This window comes from Thalassophryne amazonica, chromosome 9 (assembly GCF_902500255.1).
Source record: "Thalassophryne amazonica chromosome 9, fThaAma1.1, whole genome shotgun sequence".
In the NCBI taxonomy this organism is placed as follows: domain Eukaryota; kingdom Metazoa; phylum Chordata; class Actinopteri; order Batrachoidiformes; family Batrachoididae; genus Thalassophryne; species Thalassophryne amazonica.
The window spans coordinates 96,198,106-96,223,562 of NC_047111.1; the positions used below are offsets into that span (position 1 = coordinate 96,198,106).

Below are 25,457 nucleotides of genomic sequence, written 5' to 3' on the forward strand. Positions count from 1 at the left end.
ATGCTCATACTTTTCATGTTCATACTTTTCAGTTGGCCAACATTTCTAAAAATCTTTATATATATATATATATATATATATATATATATATATATATATATATATATATATATATATATATATATATGTATTGGTCTTAAGTAATATTCTAATTTTCTGAGATACTGAATTTGGGATTTTCATTAGTTGTCAGTTATAATCATCAAAATTAAAATAAATAAACATTTGAAATATATATGTCTGTGTGCAATGAATAATATACAAGTTTCACTTTTTGAATGGAATTACTGAAATAAATCAACTTTTTCATGATATTCTAATTATATGACCAGCACCTGTACATACACACACACACACACACACACACACACACAGGACACAGATGTACACACACGATGGAAGAGGAGGACACACACATAATGCACAAACATAACTAACAGGTCACACCCACAACATACCCCCCCCCCCCCCCATTCAAAATGGTACAAAGAAATTCTAATTTTTAAGAGATCAAATGTTGCATGTGTTTCTGTCTGTTTATGGTTTCCTTTATGTTTTGTTTTGTGACATGATTTTTGGTTCTCATTGCTTCCTGTGTTCGTGTGTGGCATGTCTCCCTCACCTATCGTGTGTGCCCTGTCAGGGTTGTGCATGTGGGTGTGTCCTCCCTTGTCTCGTGTGGGTGCCGTCATAGTGTCTTAAGTGTGTGTGTGTGTGTGTGTGTGTGATGGCTCCATGCCTACTTTTTGTGTGTGTATCTCCACTGCCTTGTGAGTCTCTGTGTGTGTGTGTGTGTGTGTGTGTGTGTGTGTGTGTGTGTGTGTGTGTGTGTGTGTGTGTGTGTGTGTGTGTGTGTGTGTGTGTGTGTGCATATTATATTCACCTGCCTGTGTTCTGCCCATTATGTTCTGTAACTGGTCCGTGATCCTGTATTCGTTCTTTGCCATTTTGTGCACACTAATTATTCGGTATTCCTCGTTGCCTTGTTGCTTTAATTCTTGATCATGGTTTCATTCTGATTATCTTTTGTGTTCAGATCACCTTCTGATTTTGTTCTTAGTAATTATATTTGTTTCTACCCTGTCGCTTATTGTTCACTCCCAAGTTTCACATTTTTTCGTATTATCATTTCCCCTCTTCTGCTGTTATGTTGGGTTATTGTGATTATTTATATTCCATTCACCCTTTGATGTCCATTATGTTATTTTTCTGGTGCTTGTCTCATTAGTTTTTGTCACCTTGTGTTCTGTTCATTTCCACATGCATTTTTATTTCCCATTCTCATTTCTGCACACCTGTTATGATTTATACTTTTGCATTTACGCACTCGCCTTTTTTCTGCTCGTGGCCAGTTCCTTCCCTCTCTCGTGTGGTTCCTCCATGTGTTGTGTGGGCCGCCGAAGAGGAGGTACTGCTGGCCCACCACCACCAGAGGGCACCCTGCCTGGAGTGCGGGCTCCAGGCACAAGAGGGCGCTGCCGCTTCACAGGAGCAGCCGGGGTGACAGCTGTCACTTATCACCTACGACAGCTGTCACCAATCATCTGATCTTCAGTGGTATATCAGCAAGACGACATCTCCACCTCTTTGCCGAGATATCGCTCTACCGAGGAGGTAACGTACTCAGCTGACTTTGTTGTCTTCCTGACAGGAATACCTGTTGCTTTGTGTGTTGGATAGCAGATATTTTGTTTCCTTTTTTTCTGACGAGAGGTGGAGGTGGTTTTCCACCATACGTAAAGTGTTGTTATTTGACTTCCTCCATTGTCCGTTCATTTGCGCCCCCTGTTGTGGGTCCGTGTTCCTACACTTTCACAACAGGATATCTCGGCCAACGTCATGGACCCCGAGGGGCGTCAACCGGCTGTTGAACGGCCAATGGAAGAGCAGGGCGCACAGGCGTCTGCAGGAGGCATGATCAGTGAGTTGCAGCGAATCCCCACCGCTTTTACGGCTCGGTTGGATCTAATGACCGAGCAGAACGTCCTCCTTAACCGCAGGGTGGAGGCTCTCGCCGCGCAGGTGGAAGCGCGCCCTCAGGGCGCTGCTGCAGCTCCCCCTCCTGTCGATCCTGTGCGCAACAGTGACGTTCCACAGGTCGTTCAACGACCCCTCCCACCTTCCCCTGAAGCATACATAAGCCCTCCGGAGCCGTACGGGGGTTGTGCGGAGACGTGCGCGGACTTTCTTATGCAATGTTCGCTCGTCTTCGCACAACGTCCCGTCATGTACACGACTGATGCTAGTAAGATAGCTTATGTGATTAATCTGCTTCGCGGTAAGGCACGCGCTTGGGCTACAGCGCTCTGGGAGCAAAATTCACGGCTCCTTCTGATGTATGATGGGTTTGTGAGGGGATTCAGAACAGTGTTTGATCACCCAAATAGAGGAGAAATCGCTTAAGCCGTGCTGCTGTCAATGAGACAGGGGCGCCGAAGCGCAGCTGCTTATGCAGTCGACTTCCGCATCGCGGCTGCGAGGTCCGGCTGGAATAGCACTGCCCTCTGTGCCGCCTTCGTAAACGGACTGTCGTTGGTCCTGAAGGAGCACCTGGTGGCTAAGGACGAACCGCGGGATTTGGACGGGCTTATTGATCTCGTTATACGATTAGACAATCGGTTAGAGGAACGCCGTCGGGAGCGAGGCGAAGGACGTGACCGGATACGCGCCGCCCCTCTCCCTTCCGGGTTCGAAAAGGGGACGCCCTCCCCACGCTCCACAGCCGCAGCGCTTTGTGGGGCAACAGCTCCTCCTGTTGACGTTGTTAGGGAGACGCACAGGGCCAAAATGGGGAGGCTGATCCGTGGAGAGTGTTTTCTCTGCAGCTCAACAGAGCACACACAGAGAGACTGCCCCAAACGGCCAAAACGTCAACACTCGCCCTTAGAGACTGGGCTAAGGGGGGGTCAAGACATTCAAGTGAGACACACACAAATTGCCACACGACTCCCAGTCACAATCCTGAGCGGGGATTTAACCCTTCAAGCCCGAGCACTGGTGGACACGGGGTCAGAAGGGAATCTGCTAGACAGCAGATGGGCAAAGGAGGTAGGGCTCCCTCTGGTGGCGCTTCCTTCGCCGTTGCAGGTGCGGGCACTAGATGGCACCCTCCTCCCTTTACTCACACACAAGACACAACCAGTAACTCTGGTGGTGTCTGGAAACCACCGGGAGGAGATTGAGTTTTTTGTAACTCCTTCTACCTCCCGCGTGATTTTGGGCATCCCATGGATGTTAAAGCACAATCCCCGGATCGATTGGCCGTCTGGGGTGGTGGTTCAGTGGAGCGAAACCTGCCTTCGGGGGTGTTTAGGATCCTCGGTTCCTCCCGGTTCCCAGGCTAAGGAGGAGGTCAAAGTCCCTCCCAATCTGACGGCAGTGCCGGTTGAGTACCACGATCTTGCTGACGTCTTCAGCAAGGATCTGGCACTCACCCTTCACCTGCACCGTCCGTACGATTGTGCCATTGATTTGGTTCCAGGCGCTGAGTTCCCGTCCAGCAGGCTGTACAACCTCTCATGACCTGAGCGCGAATCAATGGAGACCTACATCCGGGACTCATTAGCTGCCGGGCTGATCCGGAACTCCACCTCCCCGATGGGGGCAGGTTTCTTTTTTGTGGGCAAGAAAGATGGCGGACTTCGTCCATGTATTGATTACAGGGGGCTGAATGAGATTACGGTTCGCAACCGATACCCGTTGCCATTATTAGATTCCGTGTTCACCCCCCTGCATGGAGCCAAGATCTTTACTAAGCTGGATCTTAGAAATGCGTATCACCTGGTTCGGATCCGGAAGGGAGACGAATGGAAGACGGCATTCAACACCCCATTAGGTCACTTTGAGTACCTGGTCATGCCGTTCGGCCTTACCAACGCCCCCGCGACGTTCCAAGCCTTGGTTAACGACGTCTTGCGGGACTTCCTGCACCGATTCGTCTTCGTATATCTGGATGATATTCTCATCTTTTCTCCGGATCCTGAGACCCATGTCCAGCATGTACGTCAGGTCCTGCAGCGGTTGTTAGAGAACCGGCTGTTTGTTAAGGGCGAGAAGTGTGAGTTTCACCGCACTTCTTTGTCCTTCCTGGGGTTTATCATCTCCCCCAACTCCGTCGCTCCTGATCCGGCCAAGGTTGCGGCGGTGAGAGACTGGCCCCAACCCACCAGACGTAGGAAGCTGCAACAGTTCCTCGGCTTTGCGAATTTCTACAGGAGATTCATTAAGGGCTACAGTCAGGTAGTTAGCCCCCTGACAGCCCTGACCTCTCCAAAAGTCCCCTTCACCTGGTCGGATCGGTGCGATGCCGCGTTCAAGGAGTTGAAACGGCGCTTCTCATCTGCACCCGTTCTGGTGCAGCCCGATCCTAGTCGCCAGTTTGTGGTTGAAGTGGACGCCTCGGACTCAGGGATAGGAGCCGTGCTATCCCAGAGTGGAGAGACCAATAAGGTCCTTCACCCGTGTGCCTATTTCTCCCGCAGGTTGACCCCGGCCGAACGGAACTATGACGTCAGCAATCGAGAACTCCTTGCGGTAAAAGAGGCTCTTGAAGAGTGGAGACATCTGTTGGAGGGAACGTCCGTGCCATTCACGATTTTCACTGACCACCGGAACCTGGAGTATATCAGGACCGCCAAGCGGCTGAACCCCAGGCAAGCCCGCTGGTCACTGTTCTTCGGCCGTTTTGACTTCCGGATCACCTATCGCCCCGGGACCAAAAACCAGAGATCGGATGCCTTGTCCCGGGTGCATGAAGACGAAGTCAAAACGGAGTTGTCGGATCCACCGGAACCAATCATCCCGGAGTCCGCTATCGTGGCCACCCTCACCTGGGACGTAGAGAAAACCGTCCGGGAGGCCCTGGCACGGAGCCCGGACCCCGGAACCGGGCCGAAGAACAAACTTTACGTCCCACCAGAGGCCAGAGCTGCAGTCCTGGACTTCTGTCATGGCTCCAAGTTCTCCTGTCATCCGGGGGTGCAAAGAACCGTGGCAGTTGTCCGGCAGCGCTTCTGGTGGGCGTCCCTGGAGGCCGACGTCCGGGATTATATCCAGGCCTGCACCACCTGCGCCAGGGGCAAGGCTGACCACCGCAGGGCATCGGGACTGCTCCAGCCGCTGCCTGTGCCTCATCGCCCCTGGTCCCACATCGGCCTGGATTTTGTCATGGGCCTCCCACCATCCCAGGGCAACACTACCATCCTCACGATAGTTGACCGATTCTCCAAGGCGGCCCACTTTGTGGCCCTCCCGAAGCTCCCGACTGCCCAGGAGACAGCGGACCTCCTGGTCCACCACGTCGTCCGGCTGCATGGGATTCCAACAGACATCGTCTCCGATCGCGGTCCCCAGTTCTCCTCGCAAGTCTGGAGGAGCTTCTGCTGGGAACTGGGGGCCATGGTGAGTCTCTCGTCCGGGTATCATCCTCAGACCAACGGGCAAGCAGAACGGGCCAATCAGGAAGTAGAACAGGCCCTACGCTGCGTGACGGCCGCGCACCCGGCAGCCTGGAGTACCCATTTGGCCTGGATCGAGTATGCCCATAACAGTCTAGTGTCTTCAGCCACCGGCCTCTCCCCTTTTGAGGTGTGTCTGGGGTACCAGCCCCCGCTGTTTCCGGTGGTTGAGGGAGAGGTCGGTGTGCCCTCGGTCCAGGCCCACCTGCGGAAGTGCCGTTGGGTGTGGCGCGCCGCCCGTTCTGCTTTGCTAAAGGCCCGGACGAGGGCAAGAGTCCATGCAGACCATCGGCGGACCCCAGCCCCTGCGTATCGGCCAGGGCAGGAGGTATGGTTGTCGACGAAGGACATCCCCCTCAAAGTGGACTCCCCCAAACTGCAGGATCGTTACATCGGTCCCTTCAAGATCCTTAAGGTCATCAATCCAGCCACAGTGAGGCTTCAGCTTCCGGCCTCACTGCGGATCCATCCTGTTTTCCATGTGTCCCGGATAAAGCCGCATCACACCTCACCCCTCTGTGCTCCGGGTCCGGCACCGCCTCCTGCCCGGATCATCGATGGCGAGCCGGCTTGGATTGTGCGCCGGCTCTTGGATGTCCGTAGGATGGGCCGGGGCTTCCAGTATCTGGTGGACTGGGAGGGGTACGGACCCGAAGAACGCTCCTGGGTGAAGAGGAGCTTCATCCTGGACCCGGCCCTCCTGGCCGATTTCTACCCCCGCCACCCGGACAAGCCTGGTCGGGTGCCAGGAGGCGCCCGTTGAGGGGGGGGTCCTGTTGTGTGGGCCGCCGAAGAGGAGGTACTGCTGACCCACCACCACCAGAGGGCACCCTGCCTGGAGTGCGGGCTCCAGGCACAAGAGGGCGCTGCCGCCTCACAGGAGCAGCCGGGGTGACAGCTGTCACTTATCACCTACGACAGCTGTCACCAATCATCTGATCTTCAGTGGTATATCAGCAAGACGACATCTCCACCTCTTTGCCGAGATATCGCTCTACCGAGGAGGTAACGTACTCAGCCGACTTTGTTGTCTTCCTGACAGGAATACCTGTTGCTTTGTGTGTTGGATAGCAGATATTTTGTTTCCTTTTTTTCCGACGAGAGGTGGAGGTGGTTTTCCACCATACGTGTTGCTGGGTGCAGACGCACCCACATCTAACTGTTTTTGTTCCTCGCCAGCAGTACCAGATCCGACAAGCGGAGGCAGTGGCCACCTGGGAGTTCGGGACTTGGCGGCTCCAGTATTCCCGGGGTTCGGTGGCGGAGGAAATCGTGTGGTTCCGGTTCTGCTTTGGACAGACGTCTCTTATCTTCGAGCCTGCCCACGCGACACAGTTTTGTGAATTGACTTCATTGACTATTATTGTAATCTGCTGTGTTTGTTGTGCTATTCACAACAGTAAAGTGTTGTTATTTGACTTCCTCCATTGGCCGTTCATTTGCGCCCCCTGTTGTGGGTCCGTGTTCCTACACTTTCACAACACCATGAGTATGTTCATGAGTTCTCATGCTCCTATATCCTACTAGAAGAGTTGCAGCAGGGATAAAAACTCACCAAACCCCTCCCGGAGTTATAACAAGATGTATTTGGTATCAAAATTTCCAGTAGAACCTTTACTTTTCAGATCTGAGGTTGTACTTTGAGAAAATTTATTACAACATGGTCATTTAACCCATTTTTTTGCCAAATCACGCAAAGAATTGAGACCATCATAGGCCCACAAAATATTTTGCCCTATTGATATAAAAATGTGTTAAATGCCCATCTATGTTGGGAAAGTGTAGTGACACGGACCCACAACAGGGGGCGTAAATGAACGGACAATGGAAGGAGTCAAATTATAACACTTTACTGTTGTGAATGTCACAACCAAACACAGCAGATTGAGAATGTGCAACAGTCAATTAATAAAGGTGTCGTGTGGGCAGGCTCGACGATAGGAGACGCCCGTCTGGAAACAAACCGGAACCACACGATTTCCACCACCACCTGAACCCGAGGAATACTGGAGCCGCCAAGTCCCGGAGTCCCCAGGTGGCCACCCTCCCGGCGTGTCGGATCTGGTACTGCTGGCAGAAAGCAAAAGTCAGTCAAAGGGTGGGTGTGTGAACACCCAGTAACAATGGTGGGAATGCCACCTCCACCTCTCACTCAACACGTTGCAGCGGTCTCAGATGAAAAGGAGCGCCGTCTTGCACAGCCTCCGAAAACACGACCGGTTCTCCTGCAAACACTCACAATAACAGATTTATAAATCTCACAAAAAGGGCTGAGAGTATTACCTCCAGATGAAGATGATATCTCGGCAGTTTGGTGGAGGTGTCTTCCTGCTTTTATACCAGATGTGTTGATTAGTGACAGCTGTCACGGATGATGGGTGACAGCTGTCACCACGGCTTGTTCCTGAGGTGGCAGCGCCCTCTCGTGCCTGAAGCCCGCACTTCAGGCAGGGCGCCTTCTGGTGGTGGGCCAGCAGTACCTCCTCTTCAGCGGCCCACACAACAATCTAAACATGTTTCCACATCAGCGAGGGTCTGTAGACATCATTTTGACACATTCAGGGTATCCAAGGTTCAGGGGGTGGTCTTCAGGCCCCCTAAAATAAAGTTTTTAACCCCTTTTCTTCATTTGGGGTAGTTTGAGACCTGATTTAGCAGGAATAAAGGGTATTCCATAATCATATGAAGGTAGAGGGGTCCCTTTCAAGCAAAACTTGTTTTGTGTGTCACAGATAATAAATTCAGCCAGTTTAACCCTTTGATTCGGCACAAAAAGGGTTAATTGACCATGTTGTAATAAACTTTCTCAAAGTACAACCTCAGATCTGAAAAGTAGAGGTTCTACCGGAAATTTTGATACCAATTACATCTTGATATAACTCCGGGAGGGGTATCTTGAAAAATAGAGCCCTTTTTGGCTGTCTGCTACTCCGCTATACAGTACCTGTTGCTTCATCATTTTGTTATTTGGTGGTTGATCATTTTTGCTTTTGCACTACCTGTTAGGTTCCATTATTGATCTTTCACTGGAGTTTTGCTTTTTTTTGTCAAATTCACATTGTTGGCTGTTTTGGAACTCTGTTTTTTTATTTGTTTTTTTTTTTTTTTGGGGGGGGGGGGGGATGACAATAAATCACCTTGTTGGGAGGCAGCGCTGTGATCTCCCTTTGTACAGGACCTGTACTGGACATCAAAGAACAACCAACGTATGGATCGGACTCACACCATAATATGTCCATCCATGCGGTCATCCACTCCCATTCAATCACTCCTTCGCTTGTCCTCTTTTTCACAGCCTCACTGACCTCACGTGCATATATGTGTGTAGAACTGCCGACATGAGGAAATGATTGCTCAGTGTGTGTGTTTTCATAATAAGCCACTATGTACGCGGGCATGTGCTCAGACGTCATTTGATAGCTTTTGATGCTGCTGTACATGCACGTGCATGCACACACAGTGAACCTTTGCTGAGAGTCAAAGGATACCTTTGCTTAAATGTTTGCAGTGAGCTTATTCATCAGATGCAGCCTTTCCAGCAAACTTTACTTTCTTTTTTTTCTGACAATGCAACTCTGCATCTTGATTTCTGGTTGGATTATCACATGGGGTTTATGTATGTGTTGTTGTTTCCAGCATTCCACCACAGTGGTCCTGGTTCCTAACGCACTACGCTGCAAAATGCTCCTGGAGGTGAGATTCATGTTTCATATGTTGTCATGGCGAAACAGTTCCACGTCATTTGTCCGACAGAATTAAATGTGATCAAGCAATAATTGCGGTGAGATCCGTTCAGCTCTGAGCTCCTGACGTGAGGTGTGACAGTGTGCGCACCTGCCCGCCACCCGCCATGATGTCACAGATCTGATGGGCACAATATTTCACATTATTTATGTCGCCCATGGGGAGGAATATTATCTATACTGTAAGGTCTATTATGGATATAACAGCCTGTCCAGATCTGCAGTGCTGTGCGCTGTGCCACACATTGACCCGCAGTGGACACGGTGCTTCTGGTTTGTTCATGCTGTGTTCACATCCCCACATTATAAGTGGATAAGTGGCATGTGCAGGTCATTCCGGCAGGCTCTGCTATGCCCAATCCATCTCGAGGTTCCCCATACACGCTCACATGATTCAGATCCTGTTTATGCCCCCTTCAGAATATGTAAATTGTGCTCAGATGCCACTCAGACTGCCGTGGGATTGGTGTCCCATCTCAACAGCACCCAGAGGGTTTTGAACATGTGTATCACACTCCGGGCCGTGGCCGATTTTGACCAGCTGTGTAGAGTCTCGCAGATGGCTGTCAGAGTGTTTTTGGATCTGAAACCCGACACTTTTCGGATGTGCGCCGATTCATAATTCTGACGCCATTCTGCATGATTCTAGCTATGTGTGACGGGGGTATAACTAAGGGCCCCTTCACACACAGTGTCATCGTTCTGCACACGCACATCACACACTGCACGTAGGGCACCAAGTGGTGGGGAGGGCCACCAAAAAAAATCAAGCTCATGAAAAAGGCTTGTCTGAAAGCTTATTTCTTCAAGGCTAGGACTTCCAAGATGCGCTTGAGCGCACCATCCCGTGAACTGCGCTGCTCTGTTGTTACTGTTTGGATCTAATGAAAGCAGACACTCATTTCTAGTTTTGTGTGCATTTTATGAACACCAAGTTGCATGTTTATAGTGCTTTATCAGGATAAATTGTCAGTTGATGTGTGCTAACTTGAGCTAGTTGAGCCATGTGACTAATTAGTACGTTGCTGTACAGCACTGTTGTTGGTGTAACCTGAACTCTGTGTGAAATAATTAGCCTACTTAATGTGGAGTCAGGGCTGATTTCGGTTTCATATCTGTTCATAGATTCCTATACATCCATGTTGTGCATTTATTATGTTCATTAGGTTCTTAACTATACTGATTGTTATAACACTGTCCTGCTTAGACAGGCACATAGCAGCTATTATGTTTAGAGTTTATGTACTCTGCTGTTGGAATAGTGAAAATAGCCATAGTAGTTTATGTTTATTACCTTAGTTATTTGCTTGTTGTTTATTCACTATCATGCTAATTGCATTCTTCATTTCTATCTTTCTGTCTAGACCCCACTCACACACACAAATAACATACACACCAGTATCCCCCTGCATATTGATGACCTGCTGTTTGGAATAAAGCTGATAAAAGGATTCCCCGGCTGGAATCTGTCTGCAGTGTTCCCATCCAAAAACTAACGGCTATTCAATACTTTACAAGGCTACTTGTAATGATATATCTAAAATTTGTGTAAAGCATGTTAATAGGTGTAAACAATACAAAAGTAATATAGGCCAATTAGTTGAGAAAAAGATTAATCTCCTCTGTGGCCCTCTCTCCAGTCTGCCCCTGGTGCCCACCACCTCCCACTGGTCTCTTCGATTACGCCTCAATCTTAAGTTTGGCAAACACTTGTGTTTGGACATGGCCTTGAAAAGGCATCAAGAGTCGGGAGCGGAAAAGAGAAAGAAGAAGAGACAGTGAGATGATGCTTCAATCAATCAATCAATTTTTTTATATAGCGCCAGATCACAACAAACAGTTACCCCAAGGCGCTTTATATTGTAAGGCAAGGCCATACAATAATTATGTAAAACCCCAACGGTCAAAACGACCCCCTGTGAGCAAGCACTTGGCTACAGTGGGAAGGAAAAACTCCCTTTTAACAGGAAGAAACCTCCAGCAGAACCAGGCTCAGGGAGGGTCAGTCTTCTGCTGGGACTGGTTGGGGCTGAGGGAGAGAACCAGGAAAAAGACATGCTGTGGAGGGGAGCAGAGATCGATCACTAATGATTAAATGCAGAGTGGTGCATACAGAGCAAAAAGAGAAAGAAACAGTGCATCATGGGAACCCCCCAGCAGTCTACGTCTATAGCAGCATAACTAAGGGATGGTTCAGGGTCACCTGATCCAGCCCTAACTATAAGCTTTAGCAAAAAGGAAAGTTTTAAGCCTAATCTTAAAAGTAGAGAGGGTGTCTGTCTCCCTGATCTGAATTGGGAGCTGGTTCCACAGGAGAGGAGCCTGAAAGCTGAAGGCTCTGCCTCCCATTCTACTCTTACAAACCCTAGGAACTACAAGTAAGCCTGCAGTCTGAGAGCGAAGCGCTCTATTGGGGTGATATGGTACTACGAGGTCCCTAAGATAAGATGGGACCTGATTATTCAAACCTTATAAGTAAGAAGAAGAATTTTAAATTCTATTCTAGAATTAACAGGAAGCCAATGAAGAGAGGCCAATATGGGTGAGATATGCTCTCTCCTTCTAGTCCCCGTCAGTACTCTAGCTGCAGCTTTTGAATTAAACTGAAGGCTTTTAGGGAACTTTTAGGACAACCTGATAATAATGAATTACAATAGTCCAGCCTAGAGGAAATAAATGCATGAATTAGTTTTTTCAGCATCACTCTGAGACAAGACCTTTCTGATTTTAGAGATATTGCGTAAATGCAAAAAAGCAGTCCTACATATTTGTTTAATATGTGCTTTGAATGACATATCCTGATCAAAAATGACTCCAAAATTTCTCACAGTATTACTAGAGGTCAGGGTAATGCCATCCACAGTAAGGATCTGGTTAGACACCATGTTTCTAAGATTTGTGGGGCCAAGTACAATACTTCAGTTTTATCTGAGTTTAAAAGCAGGCAATAGAGGTCATCCATGTCTTTATGTCTGTAAGACAATCCTGCAGTTTACGGCTAATTGGTGTGTGTCCTCTGGCTTCATGGATAGATAAAGCTGGGTATATCTGCGTAACAATGAAAATTTAAGCAATACCGTCTAATAATACTGCCTAGGGAAGCATGTATAAAGTGAATAAAAGTGGTCCTAGCACAGAACCTTGTGGAACTCCATAATTAACTTTAGTCCTGTGAAGAAGATTCCCCATTTACATGAACAAATTGTATCTATTAGACAAATATGATTCAAACCACCCGCAGCGCAGTGCCTTTAATACCTATGGCATGCTCTAATCTCTTGTAATAAAATTTTATGGTCAACAGTATCAAAAGCAGCACTGAGGTCTAACAGAACAGCACAGAGATGAGTCCACTGTCCGAGGCCATAAGAAGATCATTTGTAACCTTCACTAATGCTGTTTCTGTACTATGATGAATTCTAAAAACCTGACTGAAACTCTTCAAATAGACCATTCCTCTGCAGATGATCAGTTAGCTGTTTTACAACTACCCTTTCAAGAATTTTTGAGAGAAAAGGAAGGTTGGAGATTGGCCTATATTAGCTAAGATAGCTGGGTCAAGTGATGGCTTTTAAGTAATGGTTTAATTACTGCCACCTTAAAAGCCTGTGGTACATAGCCAACTAACAAAGATAGATTGATCATATTTAAGATCGAAGCATTAAATAATGGTAGGGCTTCCTTGAGCAGCCTGGTAGAATGGGGTCTAATAAAACATGTTGATGGTTTGGATGAAGTAACTAATGAAAATAACTCAGACAGAACAATCGGAGAGAAAGAGTCTAACCAAATACCGGCATCACTGAAAGCAGCCAAAGATAACGATACGTCTTGGGATGGTTATGAGTAATTTTTTCTCTAATAGTTAAAATTTTGTTAGCAAAGAAAGTCATGAAGTCATTACTAGTTAAAGTTAATGGAATACTCAGCTCAGTAGAGCTCTGACTCTTTGTCAGCCTGGCTACAGTGCTGAAAAGAAACCTGGGGTGTTCTTATTTTCTTCAATTAGTGATGAGTTAGAAAGATGTCCTAGCTTTACGGAGGGCTTTTTTTATAGAGCAACAGACTCTTTTTCCAGGCTAAGTGAAGATCTTCTAAATTAGTGAGATGCCATTTCCTCTCCAACTTACGGGTTATCTGCCTTTAGCTACGAGTTATACCACGGAGTCAGGCACTTCTGATTTAAAGCTCTCTTTTTTAGAGGAGCTACAGCATCCAAGTTGTCTTCAATGAGGATGTAAAACTATTGACGAGATACTCCTATCTCACTTACAGAGTTTAGGTAGCTACTCTGCACTGTGTTGGTATATGGCATTAGAGAACATAAAGAAGGAATCATATCCTTAAACCTAGTTACAGCGCTTTCTGAAAGACTTCTAGTGTAATGAAACTTATTCCCCACTGCTGGTAGTCCATCAGAGTAAATGTAAATGTTATTAAGAAATGATCAGACAGAAGGGAGTTTCAGGGAATACTGTTAAGTCTTCTATTTCCATACCATAAGTCAGAACAAGATCTAAGATATGATTAAAGTGGTGGGTGGACTCATTTACTTTTGAGCAAAGCCAATAGAGTCTAATAATAGATTAAATGCAGTGTTGGGGCTGTCATTCTCAGCATCTGTGTGGATGTTAAAATCGCCCACTATAATTATCTTATCTGAGCTAAGCACTAAGTCAGACAAAGGTCTGAAAATTCACAGAGAACTCACAGTAATGACCAGGTGGACGATAGATAATAACAAATAAAACTGGTTGTTGGGACTTCCAATTTGGATGGACAAGACTAAGAGTCAAGCTTTCAAATGAATTAAAGCTCTGTCTGGGTTTTTGATTAATTAATAAGCTGGAATGGAAGATTGCTGCTAATCCTCCGCCCCGGCCCGTGCTACGAGCATTCTGACAGTTAGTGTGACTCGGGGGGTGTTGACTCATTTTAACTAACATATTCATCCTGCTGTAACCAGGTTTCTGTAAGGCAGAATAAATCAATATGTTGATCAATTATTATATCATTTACCAACAGGGACTTAGAAGAGAGAGACCTAATGTTTTAATAGACCACATTTAACTGTTTTAGTCTGTGGTGCAGTTGAAGGTGCTATATTTATTTTTTCTTTTTGAATTTTTATGCTTAAATAGATTTTTGCTGGTTATTGGTAGTCTGGGAGCAGGCACCGTCTCTACGGGGATGGGTAATGAGGGGATGGCAGGGGGAGAGAAGCTGCAGAGAGGTGTGTAAGACTACAACTCTGCTTCCTGGTCCCAACCCTGGATAGTCACGGTTTGGAGGATTTAAGAAAATTGGCCAGATTTCTAGAAATGAGAGCTGCTCCATCCAAAGTGGGATGGATGCCGTCTCTCCTAACAAGACCAGGTTTTCCCCAGAAGCTTTGGCCAATTATCTATGAAGCCCACCTCATTTTTTGGACACCACTCAGACAGCCAGCAATTCAAGGAGAACATGCGGCTAAACATGTCACTCCCGGTCTGATTGGGGAGGGGCCCCAGAGAAAACTACAGAGTCCGACATTGTTTTTGCAAAGTTACACACCGATTTAATGTTAATTTTAGTGACCTCCGATTGGCGTAACCGGGTGTCATTACTGCCGACGTGAATTACAATCTTACCAAATTTACGCTTAGCCTTAGCCAGCAGTTTCAAATTTCCTTCAATGTCGCCTGCTCTGGCCCCCGGAAGACAATTGACTATGGTTGCTGGTGTCGCTAACTTCACATTTCGCAAAACAGAGTCGCCAATAACCAGAGTTTGATCCTCGGCGGGTGTGTCGTCGAGTGGGGAAAAATGGTTAGAGATGTGAACGGGTTGGCGGTGTACACAGGGCTTCTGTTTAGGGCTACGCTTCCTCCTCACAGTCACCCAGTCAGCCTGCTTTCCCGGCTGCTCGGGATCTGCCAGGGGGTAACTAACGGCGGCTAAGCTACCTTGGTCCGCACCGACTACAGGGGCCTGGCTAGCTGTAGAATTTTCCACGGTGCGGAGCCGAGTCTCCAATTCGCCCAGCCTGGCCTCCAAAGCTACGAATAAGCTACACTTATTACAAGTACCGTTACTGCTAAAGGAGGCCGAGGAATAACTAAACATTTCACACCCAGAGCAGAAAAGTGCGGGAGAGACAGGAGAAGCCGCCATGCTAAATCGGCTAAGAGCTAGTAGCTACGCTAAGCTAGCGGATTCCTAAAAACACGCAAAGTGAATAATGTGTAAATAATTTAGAGGTGATTCAGCAGAAGGAGTGCTTTAGTTAAGGCACGTAAAGATTACACTGGGAAACAAATCGTAATCTAGATAACTAGATCAATCTAACTGCGCAGATTAAACAGCTAACAGATACAGAAAAACACCGCTGTGCTCCGGAACAGGAAGTGATACAATACCGCAGTGAGAGCCAACCACCAACCACTTGAGCGTCACTTGCAGATAAGATAATGTTTTAAATAAAACATGTTACTTTTGTATGCATGTCTATGCTCAGTCATACCAGAATCCCTGAATATTTTGTCTTGTATTACTGAATGCAGGGTCAGTGCTTAGATACGTGCAAGGAGGAACTCAAGGCCAAGAGGAAGATTTAGATGATCAACCATCTACCAGCAGGTCAAGCCCACAACCTTAATCACCAAACCAGCTGGTCTGTAGATTCTGCAACAGCACCCGGCCCTGACCAACAACCATCAACGACCATTTCAGGTGCAGATACAACTCAGCACACAACCACCGCTTCTGAAGGCAGAGGGAGTCCTGTCACTGAGAGGCCTTCAGCACATGGCACTGTCAAGACATATGTGCCCCCTCCACTTCCAGATTCTTATTTAAAGTTCCGTGGTTGAGTTCTATTGTGCACTTATTTGTACTTATATATGCTTATTTACTGAAAAAATTTCACTTTCAGATTCTTATTTAAAGTTCCTTGGTTGAGTAAATTCTATTGTGCAGTTATTTGTACTTATGTGTGGTTATTTACTGAAGAAATTTGCACTTTCAGATTCTTATTTAAAGTTAAGTAAAGTTCTTAAGTAAAGTTGAATGGATGCAGCATTATTAAAGGCTTAAACACATCCTTTGGATAAACAGAATATTCCACCGTTATCAAAACATGGATACGTCAGAAACATCACATTTAACACACATCAGTTACAAAGAACACATGTCAATAAAATGGAATACGTACAAAGCATTTAACACACATCAGTTACAAGGAATACATGTCAATAAAATGGAATACATGCAAAGCATTTACTTGAATAAGCAACACAGACAACATTAGAAGTGTGTATATATATATATATATATATATATGAATAAGCGTATACTGATGCAAAGCTCTTTTCCTTCACTTAGACCTAGAGATAATAGCTGGTTGTCAAGGCTCACAGTTTATAGCCATGTCTTATCACGGAAGAGATCCTGTGGCATGTCTGGAGAGGTTCTGGCCTTGGTGTGAGGCCATAAAGGTGTATTCTCCTGGCCTGGGGAAGTTCAGATTCTGACGTGAAGCAATTATAATGTCATGTAATTCACAGTGACCGAAATTTAACCAAAAACCAAGCAAGGGCTCCTTTGAAAAACTCTGAGTTACAGCTCTGAGTTACTTAAACACTTGTGCTGTTTACAAAGTTTAGTGCAATGTTCAGTCTACTGTGGTTGCACAAATCAGGTTTTTTTTTTTTAAATAATGGTGGTGGTATTTATTTATTTTAAATTTATATTTATTTCATGTCTTTTTTGATACCATTGTTTATGTAAAATTATTTATTTGCAGCTGTTTTCAAAACATTAATAAAGTATTATTAAAATAATAACTTAATATTAATTTAATATTGAGTACTGAGAAGTTATCTTGGAAATAAAGAGAACCATAGGGGAGGTGATGATCTAGTGGTTAAAGTGTTGGGCTTGAGACCAGAGGATCCTTGGTTCAAATCCCAGCCTGAGCAGAAAATCACTAAGGACCCTTGGGCAAGGTCCTTAATCCCCTAGTTGCTCCAGGTGTGTAGTAGGCGCCTTGTATGGCAGCACTTTCAAATCGGTGTGAATGTGAGGCATTGATGTGTAAAGCGCTTTGAGTTTTTGATGCAGATGGCAAAGCACTATATAAATGCAATCGTTTACCATTTAACTGCACTGACAACTTCAGAATCATTGTTCATCTCAGCAGCATGTGGCACCACAAAGCATTTGTGCTTAGGGCACCCAAATGGCTAGCACCGGCCCTGTTCACACATGCAAAGTTTGGTCGAATACGGCAAAACAGCACAAAACAGTTCGAATTATGCGCACCATGAAACATCGCACCGACGGGCAGGCGTGCACGATGCTGGTGCAATGGTTTGTGGATGCGGGAACACAGTGCTACCAGCTGCATAATGTGGTTACACATCGTGCAGTTTCTGTGAAGAAAACAAAAGAAAAACAAACGCTGCAATGGTTCAGTACACAACATAACAGCTTTTCCCAGCAGCTGCACAATGTGGTTACACATTATGCAAAAAAAAAAAAAAATACATGTCAACCCACGCCTTCCAAAAGGTCTGATTGCCAGTCAGAAACTTTACCAGTGAGCTGCCATCACTGTCATGTGACAGGTGCTGGAAACTGCCTCATATCAGGAAGCACATGGACGTATTTTAAAAAATAAATAAAAGCGATGCACCATATAAAAACATTGCATTGTATTAAATCCCTCTCATCAAGTGGGCATAACAAATATGATCTGTCTGTTCCTCTGTAGATGACTCATGGTCACTGACTCACAGTCATGAAATGACATGAATGAGTAGCAGAAGGCTCATTTCATTCATGTCCACATCTGCTGGCATGTGTCCAGCTGGCCTGCACACGCGTCCTGCCGACACACGTGTCTTGTGGATGGCATGCCGCACGACACCACGTCATGTGGAACAGAGCTCAAGTGGGTGATGTGACAGTCAGATCGCCTGCTGCGTGTTATGATCTGACGGTCCGTTTTGACCTGGGGGCAGCCTGTACATGTGCGTGCCGTGCAAGCTCACTCTCTACAGCCCATCACCATAGTGATATATGGGTGATTCTTAGACTACGGGCACTTATTATGTCCTTTGATCATATTGTATGAAAAACAGAAAAAAGGGGAAATTTCACACTTTTATAGTTATCTTTACAATGAAAGTGTGTTAAGAAATTTGTTCTAGTAGTCTATGATGACTTTTTCACCTTTTTTCAGCATCATTATATGCAAATATTGCTGTTTTGTGCTTGTCCCACACCCAGACTTTTGATCTTCAATGATAAAAATGAATGGTAAAGAAACATTTTTTCTAATGTTTTAAAATATCTCTGAATAAAATATCAGTAAAATAATCAAAACATAATTGGGGTATTCAATGTCATACAACTGTTGTGATTTTTTTAAACAAAATGTAGTTGTCCCACACTATTGCCGTAATTTCCACCACAACACTGTAATGTCCCTAAACAGTTTGTATGAAAGATTGTTTGGGTAGTTTCTATGGAGTGACATCAGAGCACATGTATATAGCGCCAAATCACAACAAACAGTTGCCCCAAGGCGCTTTATATTGTAAGGCAATGGTGTGGTGGAAATTACATTTACAAGGCCAATAGTGCCCGTAGTTAAAGAATCACCCATATGTTTTTATTTATGTCCACTTGATGACAGCAAACAGACACACAGGCATCACAGTGGTCAGTTGTCAGTCCAGAGCGGAACTATGACGTGGGCAATGCAATCGAGAGCTCCTTGCGGTGAAAGAGGCTCTTGAGGAGTGGAGACACCTGCTGGAGGGAGCGTCAGTGCCTTTCACGGTTTTCACTGACCACCGGAACCTGGAATATATCAGGACCGCCAGGCGACTGAACCCCAGGCAAGCCCGCTGGTCACTGTTTTTCGGCCGTTTTGACTTCCGGATCACCTACCGCCCCGGGACCAAAAACCAGAGATCGGATGCCCTGTCCCGGGTGCACGAACAGGAAGTCAAGACCGAGCTGTCGGATCCACCGGAACCCATTCTCCCGGAGTCCACTATCATGGCTACCCTAACCTAGGACATGGAGAAGACCGTCCGGGAGGCCCTGGCACGGAGCCCGGATCCCGGAACAGGGCCGAAGAACAGACTATACGTCCCACCAGAAGCCAGAGCTGCCGTTCTGGACTTCTGTCACGGGTCCAAGCTCTCCTGCCATCCAGCGGTGCGTAGGACCGTGGCAGTAGTCCGGCAGCGCTTCTGGTGGGCGTCCCTGGAGACTGATGTCCGGGCTTACATCCAGGCCTGCACCACCTGCGCCAGGGGCAAGGCTGACCACCAGAAGGCACAGGGACTTCTACAGACACTTCCTGTGCCTCACCGCCCCTGGTCCCACATCGGTCTGGATTTCGTCACGGGCCTCCCGCCGTCCCGGGGACACACCACCATACTCACGATAGTGGACCGTTTCTCCAAGGCGGCCCACTTCGTGGCCCTCCCGAAGCTCCCGTCAGCCCAGGAGATGGCGGATCTCCTCGTCCACCATGTTGTCCGGCTGCATGGGATACCAACAGACATCGTTTCGGATCGCGGTCCCCAGTTCTCCTCGCAGGTGTGGAGAAGTTTCTGCCAGGAACTGGGGGCCACTGTAAGCCTCTCGTCTGGGTATCACCCGCAGACTAACAGACAGGTCGAACGGGCCAACCAGGAGTTGGAGCAGGCCCTCAGGTGCACGACCTCCGCCCATCCGACGGCTTGGAGTGAACATCTGGCCTGGATCGAGTACGCTCATAACAGCCAGGTGTCCTCTGCCACCGGCCTCTCCCTGTTCGAGGTGTGTCTGGGGTACCAACCCCCTTTGTTTCCTTTGGTGGAGGGAGAGGTCGGTGTGCCCTCGGTCCAGGTCCACCTGCGGAGATGCCGTCGGGTGTGGCGCACCGCCCGTTCAGCCTTGTTGAGGGCCCGGACGAGGGCTAAAGCCCATGCAGATTGTCGACGGTCCCCGGCCCCCACATACCAGCCTGGGCAGGAGGTGTGGCTTTCCACCAAGGACATTCCACTCCAGGTCGAATCCCCCAAGTTGAAAGACCGATTCATTGGACCCTTCCCCATCCTCAAGGTCCTCAGTCCCCTGCACAGAGGGGCGAGGTGTGATGCGGTTTTATCCTGGAGACATGAAAGACCAGATGGATCCGCAGTGAGGCCGGGAGTTGGAGCCTCACTGCGGATCCATCTGGTCTTTCATGTCTCCAGGATAAAACCGCATCACACCTCGCCCCTCTGTGCACCCGGTCCAGCGCCGCCCTCCTGCCCGTATTATCGACGGGGAGCCGGCTTGGACAGTTCGCCGGCTCTTGGACATCTGTCGAATGGGCCGGGGTTTCCAGTATTTGGTGGACTGGGAGGGGTATGGACCCGAAGAACGCTCCTGGGTGAAGAGGAGCTTCATCCTGGACCCGGCCCTCCTGGCCGATTTCTATCGTCGCCACCCGGACAAGCCTGGTCGGGCGCCAGGAGGCGCCCGTTGAGGGGGGGGGTCCTGTTGTGTGGGCCGCTGAAGAGGAGGTACTGCTGGCCCACCACCAGAAGGCGCCCTGCCTGAAGTGCGGGCTTCAGGCACGAGAGGGCGCTGCCGCCTCAGGAACAAGCCGTGGTGACAGCTGTCACCCATCATCCGTGACAGCTGTCACTAATCATCACATCTGGTATAAAAGCAGGAAGACACCTCCACCAAACTGCCGAGATATCATCTTCATCTGGAGGTAATACTCTCAGCCTTTTGTGATTTATAATCTGTTATTGTGAGTGTTTGCAGGAGAACCGGTCGTTTTTGCGGAGGCTGTGCAAGACAGCGCTCCTTTTCATCTGAGACCGCTGCAACGTGTTGAGTGAGAGGTGGAGGTGGCATTCCCACCATTGTTACTGGGTGTTCACACACCCACCCTTTGACTGTCTTTGGCTTTCTGCCAGCAGTACCAGATCCGACACGCCGGGAAGGTGGCCACCTGGGGACTCCGGGACTTGGCGGCTCCAGTATTCCTCGGGTTCAGGTGGCGGTGGAAATCGTGTGGTTCCGGTTCGTTTCCAGACGGGCGTCTCCTATCGTCGAGCCTGCCCACACGACACCTTTATTAATTGACTGTTGCACATTCTCAATCTGCTGTGTTTGGTTGTGACATTCACAACAGTAAAGTGTTATAATTTGACTCCTTCCATTGTCCGTTCATTTACGCCCCCTGTTGTGGGTCCGTGTCACTACACTTTCCCAACATCATGCACACTTCGTGCGCACTTTGACCAAATTTGCACTATGTGTGAAGGGGCCTTTAGTGATGAAAGAAGCAGAGAGCAACTCACACAACGTCCAATCCCACAGTACCTGATTCCTGCTTTTCTGTCAATGTTCCTGGCATTCAAATTGCCAGTTTCATCCCTTTCCCTTTATTGTCTTTTCACAGATTTTGACTCATTTTGTTTGGTTGAAGTTCAGTGCCACTGCAAAGCAAGATTTTTTTTGTTGTTGTTGTTGTTTTAATTTGCGCCAGTTTACAAAAGTACTGTATAAACATACATCTAACATGTGCCCTCAAAACAGATTGATTCACATCGCAAAACACTGGCAGAAATTAAAAAATGGGTAAATACACAAAAAGGCACAATACTCACATGGCTGAATGACAAAACATAACATCAAGCATGAAAAAATGGCTACATCCATTGTACATACATTAGCGTGACACTGCATAAAAAATACAGCAAAAAAAAAAAATTGGAATAATTTGACAAAGAACCAATTTGGTGTTGGAGTCTGGGGTTATATTGTGCAGTGCTGGATGATGTAAAGTTCCCAAGAAACATCCTAGTGCATTCTAACCTGATACTTTCTAAGCCACATTTGAGAAAAAGAATGAGGCATGCATTTATTTTATGACTTTCGTCAGAGCGAAAAGGGGAGAGAGAGTTAGCTTGGTTACTCACAAATGAAGAAGGGATGATAATTGATGTGGGAAATGCTCTGTGTTGTGCTCAAGGCTAAAATGATATTAACTGCCTCCAAAGAAGGCACAGAGAACTGATGAGGCATTTGAGCAGGTTGTAACTGATATTCCAACTGCTTGTAGAAAACTGTTCAATACATCATTACTCTGACACTAAAGCAGTGAAAAGGGACTCAAGCTTACTTTGACCTGCGGTCAACGAGTGACTATTAAGTGTTACAGCTGTTGCATTTGACAAAATAATAGGTGGGTGATTCTTTAACTATGGGCACTATTGGTCTTGTACATGTAATTTCCACCACACCATTGCCTTACATTGGTGCAACTGTTTGTTGTGATTTGGCGCTATATACATGTGCTCTGATATCACTGTTTATCTCCATAGAAACTACCCAAACAATCTTTCATACAAACTGTTTAAAGGGACATTACAGTGTTGTGGTGGAAATTACAGCAATAGTGTGGGACAACTACATTTTGTTTAAAAAAAATCACAACAGTTGTATGACATTGAATACCCCAATTATGTTTTGATTATTTTACTGATATTTTATTCAGAGATATTTTAAAACATTAGAAAAAAACGTTTCTTTACCTTTCATTTTTATCGTTGAAGATCAAAAGTCTGGATGTGGGACAAGCACAAAACGGCAATATTTGCATATAGTGATGCTGAAAAAAGGTGAAAAAGTCATCATAGACTACTAGAACAAATTTCTTAACACACTTTCATTGTAAATATAACTATAAAAGTGTGAAATTTCCCCTTTTTTCTGTTTTTCATACAATATGATCAAAGGACATAATAAGTGCCCGTAGTCTAAGAATCACCCAGGTACAGTACTGCCGGACTGAACTGCACCTCACCACTGACAGCATAAGTCAGAACCCGTACAGCAGGAAAAGAACCGTTAAACATGTGCAACCCTGTGTGAATATTAATCTGTCCAAGTTTGCCCCTATCCTTTCTAATATAAACGCTCTGCTGCTTTGGCTTTTTTAAGGGAATTAGTGAGTTCATCTGCGAGGGAAATTATGACAAGAATGAATTTGCTCATTACTTAAGAGCCTGAACCACTTCTACTATATTTTGAAAAGAGCTGAAAGTTCATTTTAGATGAATCAGATAGCTTGGGTGCCCTCTTATGACATGACAGCAATTAGTTACGCAACAAAATCACCATCTCAGAGTGAATGTGAACTGAGTTAAAGTCAGCTTTGCATAAATTGAGAGGAAGGCTTATGGCATTCCGTTTTCAGTATTTCCACCTGCAGTGTTTAGGGTGAGCCTTCATAGCACAGCAACCCAAAAGTCAGTTCATCGTCTTAAAATTATGTGTCAGGTTTCAAATTTGGATATGTCCCCATCATCCACGGAGTATATAAGTAGGCTCTTCACAAGCAAATGGACATTTGTCTTTGTGGTATACTGAAAGAGGTACGAATATAATGTATTTATACAATCTAGCTTTAACTGTCATATATGGAGAGCAAATATCCAGCCCAGTCTCACTTTTTTTCATGCTCCCGTGATGAAATGAGTCAAATTTCCGTGACAGTTTTTTTTTTAACCCTACTTCTACCCCCAACCCTAACCTTAACCATAACCTAATCAAGGCTGAGGCTCTTGTTGAAGATGTGGCTGAGGACCTCACAGAGCTCATTTGCACAGGTCCTCAGCAGCCTCGAGGAGAGGCAAATGAGGGTGGGCTTATGCAAGCCCCTGGTCCACGAATACAGTACACTTATCGGTTGTGCTGTTGTTGGAAAATTTTTTATCAAACAGAATGATTAGGAAGATGCTTTGTGTTTGAGTTCACCAAAGATTAATGCAGTTTTTTTTTTGACGCGGACGATGCAGTTTTTTATGCATCCGCAAAGACACCAGAGCAAGGTGCAGATGTTTTATCTGCATGTATGGCTGAGGTTAGTCAGTGGCTTTTCAAAAATCAATTAGTCCCTAACCTCACTAAAACAGTGTCTATGTGCTTTTCAATCAAAAAACAAAAATTAGAACACAATTTTAAAATAGTTTTCCAAAACAGTGAAATACAAGTAAATGAAATGAAATATCTAGGATGGGTCCTTGACCCGCAACTAAATTTGATGAACACATAAAGAAAATATCTAAAACAATACAAAGAAATATAAATTGTTTTAGACTTATCAGGCACTTCATTCCAAACCAGGCGGCCCTGCTGTACATGCATGGGATGATATTCTCTCATATTTCCTATTGCATGACAGCATAGGCCCAGGCAGCTCCTTCAGCCACAAAGCGCATTGGTTCACTTTACAATCAAGCAATCAAAATTATGGACAGAAAACCAATCCGTCATCACCACTGTCAAATCCTCCATAAACATAACTTATTGAGTTTTGACAGTTTTAGCAATTTCTGTTTTCTAAAATTATTTTTTAAATGCTACCACAGTTTGGCTCCAGAACCACTTAGGGAATTTATAGGGAGACCAAACAGCAGCAGGACAACATGAGGTAGCTTAAATCATAACTCTACCATCCCCAAGTGCAGAACCTCGTTTGGACAGTCAGCCTTTTCTTACAAAAGCTGTAAACTCTGGAACTCACTGCCCACACATATTAAGGCCATCAGTGAGTTGAAAATGTTCACCTTTAAACTTAAATCTTGGCTTAAATCCAACCAAAACTGTACCCACCAGTAAACATATGAGAGTGAATGAATGAGATGAGTGAGATGAGAGTTTGACTTGCACTGTTGTATTTATTATACATGTTCAAATGTAAATTAAGATGTTTTTAGGTCGTGTTAGAGTAGAAAAGCCTAACCAGGGATGGGAGTTGTAAATTAGCACTTGTTGCTATACTCTGTATGCATGACATCAGCTACAAGCTTTGATTTGTAGCTATGTCTGATTGTATTGTCCCTGTCAAATAAACTAATAAATAAATAAATATCTATCTATCTAGCGTGGCCACAAAAGTAAGTGAACTCTTGAGATGGATAAGCAATACAGCAGTCTATAGTACTCGATAGTATAATACTCTATGGTAAATCTGTCGAGAGGAGGTAAACGAGTAAACGTGCAAGGAGAAATTCTGCAAAGTGCAAATTTGCATCACCAATCACAGTTTCATAGTGCAGTGGAGCAGAGATGGTGTTTTGCTAAACAAAACAGAACAAATCAAGGCTTGCATCTCCCATGTGCCTTCTGGTAATCAGTAGCTGAACTTTCAAATCAATCGTTTTAAAGAAAATCCACCTCTGTACAACTTCATCATGAAGCTGTATAACAA

The 25,457-nt window shown here is 46.1% G+C and overlaps 1 long non-coding RNA gene across 1 annotated transcript; it reads left to right on the forward strand.

Annotated features, from left to right (window-relative positions):
- Positions 1 to 514: 514 nt before the first annotated feature.
- Positions 515 to 25,099, forward strand: LOC117516609. The gene is made up of 4 exons (XR_004562484.1): positions 515 to 525; positions 2,729 to 2,734; positions 23,561 to 23,567; positions 24,954 to 25,099. It is a non-coding gene; the product is annotated as an uncharacterized LOC117516609 (long non-coding RNA).
- The last annotated feature ends 358 nt before the right edge of the window (positions 25,100 to 25,457 follow it).